The 6,000-nt window shown below is 40.6% G+C and overlaps 1 pseudogene; it reads left to right on the forward strand.

The window, feature by feature from the left end:
• The window catches only part of LOC114094904 (heterogeneous nuclear ribonucleoprotein A3 pseudogene), a 46,086-nt pseudogene extending 40,455 nt beyond the window's left edge, over positions 1-5,631 (forward strand).
• The last annotated feature ends 369 nt before the right edge of the window (positions 5,632-6,000 follow it).

Consider the following 6,000-nt stretch of genomic DNA (forward strand, 5'->3'; position numbering starts at 1 on the left):
CTTGTATTATTTTCCCCTTTCCCCTCACTTCCTCTTGTATGAAATTTTGTATAACCCTGAGGGTCTCCTTCCATTTCCATGCAATTTCCCTTCTCTCTCCCTTTCCCTCCCACCTCTCATCCCAGTTTAATGAATATCTTCTTCTCATGCTCTTCGTCCCTACTCTGTTCTTAGTTACTCTCCTTATATCAAAGAAGACATTTGGCATTTGTTTTTTAGGGATTGGCTAGCTTCACTTAGCATAATCTTCTCTAATGCCATCCATTTCCCTACAAATTCTATGATTTTGTCATTTTTTAATGCAGAGTAATACTCCATTGTGTATAAATGCCACATTTTTTTTTATCCATTCATCTATTGAAGGGCATCTAGGTTGGTTCCACAGTCTTGCTATTGTGAATTGTGCTGCTATGAACATTGATGTAGCAGTGTCCCTGTAGCATGCTCTTTTTAGGTCTTTAGGGAATAGACCAAGAAGGGGAATAGCTGAGTCAAATGGTGGTTCCATTCCCAGCTTTCCAAGAAATCTCCATACTGCTTTCCAAATTGGCTGCACCAATTTGCAGTCCCACCAGCAATGTACAAGTGTACCCTTTTCCCCACATCTTCGCCAGCACTTGTTGTTTGACTTCATAATGGCTGCCAATCTTACTGGAGTGAGATGGTATCTTAGGGTGGTTTTGATTTGCATTTCTCTGACTGCTAGAGATGGTGAGCATTTTTTCATGTACTTGTTGATTGATTGTATGTCCCCCTCTGAGAAGTGTCTGTTCAGGTCCTTGGCCCATTTGTTGATTGGTTTATTTGTTATCTTATTGTCTAACTTTTTGAGTTCTTTGTATACTCTGGATATTAGGGCTCTATCTGAAGTGTGAGGAGTAAATATTTGTTCCCAGGATGTAGGCTCCCTATTTACCTCTCTTATTGTTTCTGTTGCTGAGAAAAACTTTTTAGTTTGAGTAAGTCCCATTTGTTGATTCTAGTTATTAACTTTTGTGCTATGGGTGTCCTATTGAGGAATTTGGAGCCCGACCCCACCGTATGTAGATCATAGCCAACTTTTTCTTCTATCAGACGGCGAGTCTCTGATTTGATATCAAGCTCCTTGATCCATTTTGAATTCACTTTTGTGCATGGCGAGAGAAAGGGATTCAGTTTCATTTTGTTGCATATGGATTTCCAGTTTTCCCAGCACCATTTGTTGAAGATGCTATCCTTCCTCCATTGCATGCTTTTAGCCCCTTTATCAAATATAAGATAGTTGTAGTTTTGTGGATTGGTTTCTGTGTCCTCTATTCTGTACCATTGGTCCACCCGCCTGTTTTGCTACCAGTACCACGCTGTTTTTTTTACTATTTTTCTGTAGTATAGTTTGAAGTCTGGTATCACTATACCGCCTGATTCAAACTTCCTGCTTAGCATTGTTTTTGGTATTCTGGATCTTTTATTTTTCCATATGAATTTCATGATTGCTTTATCTATTTCTACAAGAAATGCCGTTGGGATTTTGATTGGCATTGCATTAAACCTATAGAGAACTTTTGGTTATATCGCCATTTTGATGATGTTAGTTCTGCCTATCCATGAACAGGGTATATTTTTCCATCTTCTAAGATCTTCTTCTATTTCTCTCTTTAGGGTTCTGTAGTTTTCATTGTATAAGTCTTTCACCTCTTTTGTTAGGTTGATTCCCAAGTATTTTATTTTTTTTGAGGATATTGTGAATGGAGTGGTTGTCCTCATTTCCATTTCAGAGGATTTGTTGGTGATATACAGGAATGCCTTTGATTTATGCGTGTTGATTTTATAGCCTGCCACTTTGCTGAATTCATTTATTAGCTCTAATAGTTTCTTTGTAGACCCTTTTGGGTCTGCTAGGTATAGAATCATGTCACTGCAAATAGTGATAATTTAAGTTCTTCTTTTCCTATTTTTGTGCCTTTAGTTTCTTTCGTCTAATTGCTCTGGCCAGTGTTTCGAGAACTATGTTGAACAGAAGTGGTGAGAGAGGGCATCCCTGTCTTGTTCCAGATTTTAGAGGGAATGCCTTCAGTTTTTCTCCATTGAGAATGATGCTAGCCTGAGGCTTAGCATAGATTGCTTTTACAATATTGAGGTATGTTCCTGTTATCCCTAGTTTTTCTAGAGTTTTGAACATAAAGGGATGCTGTACTTTGTCGAATGCTTTTTCCCCATCTATTGAGATGATCATATGGTTCTTATTTTTAAGTCTATTGATGTGGTGAATAACATTTATTGATTTCCGTATATTGAACCAGCCTTGCATCCCAGGGATGAATCCTACTTGATCATGGTGCACAATTTTTTTGATATGTTTTTGTATCCGATTCGCCAGAATTTTATTGAGGATTTTTGCATCTAGGTTCATTAGAGATATTGGTCTGTAGTTTTCTTTCTTTGAAGTGTCTTTGTCTGGTTTAGGAATCAGGGTGATGTTGGCCTCGTAGAATGAATTTGGAAGTTCTCCCTCTTTTTCTATTTCCTGAAGTAGCTTGAAAAGTATTGGTATTAGTTCCTCTTTAAAGGTTTTGTAAAACTCTGCTGTATACCTATCCAGTCCAGGGCTTTTCTTAGTTGGTAGTCTTTTGATGGTTTCTTCTATTTCCTCAATTGATATTGGTCTGTTTAGGTTATCTATATCCTCCTGACTCAATCTGGGCAGATCATATGACTTAAGAAATTTATCGATGCCCTCACTATCTTCTAATTTATTGGAGTACAAGGATTCAAAATAATTTCTAATTATCTTCTGTATTTCTGAAGTGTCTGTTGTGATATTGCCTTTTTCATCCCGTATGCTATTAATTTGAGTTCTCTCTCTTCTTCTCTTCATTAGCATGGCTAAGGGTCTGTCGAATTTATTTATTTTTTCAAAGAACCAACTTTTAGTGTTGTCAATTTTTTCAATTGTTTCTTTTGTTTCGATTTCATTAATTTCATCTCTGATTTTAATTATTTCTTGCCTTCTACTTCTTTTGCTGTTGTTTTGCTTTTCTTTTTCTAGGATTTTGAGATGAAGTATGAGATCATTTATTTGTTGGTTTTTCCTTTTTTTAAGGAATGAACTCCACACAATGAATTTTCCTCTTAGAACTGCTTTCAATGTGTCCGATAGATTCTGATATGTTGTGTCTGTGTTTTCATTTATCTCTAAGAATTTTTTAATTTCCTCCTTGATGTCTTCTATAACCCATTGATCATTCAGTTCATTCTCCAAGTGATGCATGCTTTTTCCTTCCTTCTTTTATCGTTGATTTTCAGTTCCATTCCATTATGATCAGATAAGATGCATGGTATTATCTCTACTCCTTTATATTGTCTAAGAGTTGCCCTGTGACATAATATCTGATCTATTTTTGAGAAGGATCCATGTGCTGCTGAGAAAAAAGTATAACTGCTTGATGTTGGGTAGTATATTCTATATATGTCAATTAAATCTAGGTTATTAATTGTGTTATTGAGTTCTATAGTTTCCTTATTCAACTTTTGTTTGGAAGATCTGTCCATTGGTGAGAGAGGTGTGTTGAAGTCTCCCATGATTATTGTATGGTGGTCTATTAGACTCTTGAACTTGAGAAGAGTTTGTTTGATGAACATAGCTGCACCATTGTTTGGGGCATATATATTTATGATTGTTATGTCTTGTTGGTGTATGGTTCCCTTGAGCAGTATGTAGTGTCCCTCTTCATCCCTTTTGATTAACTTTGGCTTGAAATCTATTTTATTTGATATGAGTATGGACACTCCTGCTTGTTTCCGAAGTCCATATGAGTGATATGATTTTTCCCAACCTTTCACCTTCAGCCTATGTATGTCTTTTCCTATCAAATGTGTCTCCTGTAGGCAGCATATTGTTGGGTCTTGTTTTGTGATCCTTGCAGGCGCGGGCGGTGGCTCTGCCCCTCTGCGGGCCACTAGGCTTGTTCTGTCGGTGGTCGCAGTTCTGCCTACTTTGCAGGCGTGGGCAGCGGCACTGCCCCTCTGCAGGCCCCTGGGCCTGTTCTGCCAGTGGGTCGCAGGTCCGCCTACCTTGCAGGCACAGGGGGCGGCTCTACCCTTCCGCAGGCCGCTGGGCCTGTTCTGTCTGTTGGTTGCAGGTCTGGCCTGTTCTGTTGGTGGTCGCAGGTCCGCCTACCTTGCAGGCATGTGGGGCAGCTCTGCCCCTCCGCGGAATTCTGGGCCTGTTCTGCCGGTGGGTCGCAGGCCCGCTTACCTTGCATGCGTGGTTGGCAGCTCTGCCCCTCCTTGGGCCACTGGGCCTTTTCTGTCGGTGGTCAGAGTTCCGTCTACCTTGTAGGCGCGGGGGGAGGGGGCAGCTCTGCCCCTCAGCAGGCCGCTGGGCCTGTTCTGTGGGTGGTCACAGTTCGGCCTATCCTGCAGTCGCGGGGGGAGGGGAAAAATCTCTTTTTTAAATAATCATAATTAGGCATTGGCCCGCAATGGCCGCTGCCTCGCTGCCCCGCTGGGAGGGAGAGTGATATTGGAGGAGCAGTCAGGAGGCGGCCTGGTAGTAATGCCGAAGATGGCCTCCAGGGCCACAATCAAAAGGAACCAGAGCAATTGAGGAAGCTGTTTATTGGTGGTCTGATCTTTGAAACTACAGATGATAGTTTAAGAGAACATTTTGAGAAATGGGGCACACTCACAGATTGTGTGGTAATGAGAGACCCCCAAACAAAATGTTCCAGGCACTTTGGTTTTGTGACTTACTCTTGTGTTGAACAGGTGGATGCAGCGATGTGTACTTGGCCACACAAGGTTGATGGGCGTGTAGTGGAACCGAAGAGAGCTGTTTCTAGAGAGGATTCTGTAAAGCCTGGTGCCCATCTAACAGTGAAGAAAATTTTTGTTGGTGGTATTAAATAAGATACAGAAGAATATAATTTGAGAGATTACTTTGAAAAATATGGCAAGATTGAAACCATAGAAGTTATGGAAGACAGGCAGAGTGGGAAAAAGTGAGGAATTCCTTGTGTAACTTTTGATGATCATGATACAGTTGACAAAATTGTTTTTCAGAAATACCACACTATTAATGTGCATAATTGTGAAATGAAAAAGGCCCTTTCTACACAATAGATGCAGTCTGCTGGATCACAAAGAAGTTGTGGAGGTGGATCTGGCAACTTTATGGGTCGTGGAGGAAACTTTGGAGGTGGTGGAGGTAACTTTAGCCGTGGTGGAAACTTTGGTGGAAGAGGAGGCTATGGTGGTGGAGGTTGTGGCAGCAGAGGTAGTTACTGAGGAGGTAATAGTGGATATAATGGATTTGGAGGTGATGGTGGTAACTATGGTGGTGGTCCTGGGTATAGTAGTAGAGGAGATTATGGTGGTGTGGACCAGGATATGGAAACCAAGGTGGTGGATATGGTGGTAGAAGAGGATATAATGGTTACAATGAAGGAGGAAATTTTGGTGGTGGTAACTATGGTGGTGGTGGGAACTATAATGATTTTGGAAATTACAGTGGACAACAGCAATCAAATTATGGACCCATGAATTCGGGCAGTTTTGGTGGAAGAAGCTCTGGCAGTCCCTATGGTGGTGGTTATGGATCTGGTGGTGGAAGTGGTGGATATGGTAGCAGAAGGTTTTAAAAATAGCAGAAAAGGGCTAAGTTCTTAGCAGGAGAGAGAGCGAGGAGTTGTCAGGAAAGCTGCAGGTTACTTTGAGACAGTCATCCCAAATGCATTGGAGGAACTGTAAAAATCTGCCACAGAAGGAACGATGATCCATAGTCAGAAAAGTTACTGAAGCTTAAACAGGAAACCCTTCTTGTTCAGGACTGTCATAACCACAGTTTGCAAAAAGTGCAGCTATTGATTAATGCAATGTAGTGTCAATTAGATGTACATTCCTGAGGTCTTTTATCTGTTGTAGCTTTGTCTTTTTCTTTTCATTACATCAGGTATATTGCCCTGTAAATTGTGGTAGTGGTACCAGGAATAAAAAATTAAGGAATTTTTAACTTTTCAAAAA

The sequence above is a fragment of the Marmota flaviventris genome, chromosome 4 (genome assembly GCF_047511675.1).
Source record: "Marmota flaviventris isolate mMarFla1 chromosome 4, mMarFla1.hap1, whole genome shotgun sequence".
Classification (NCBI taxonomy): Eukaryota; Metazoa; Chordata; class Mammalia; order Rodentia; family Sciuridae; genus Marmota; species Marmota flaviventris.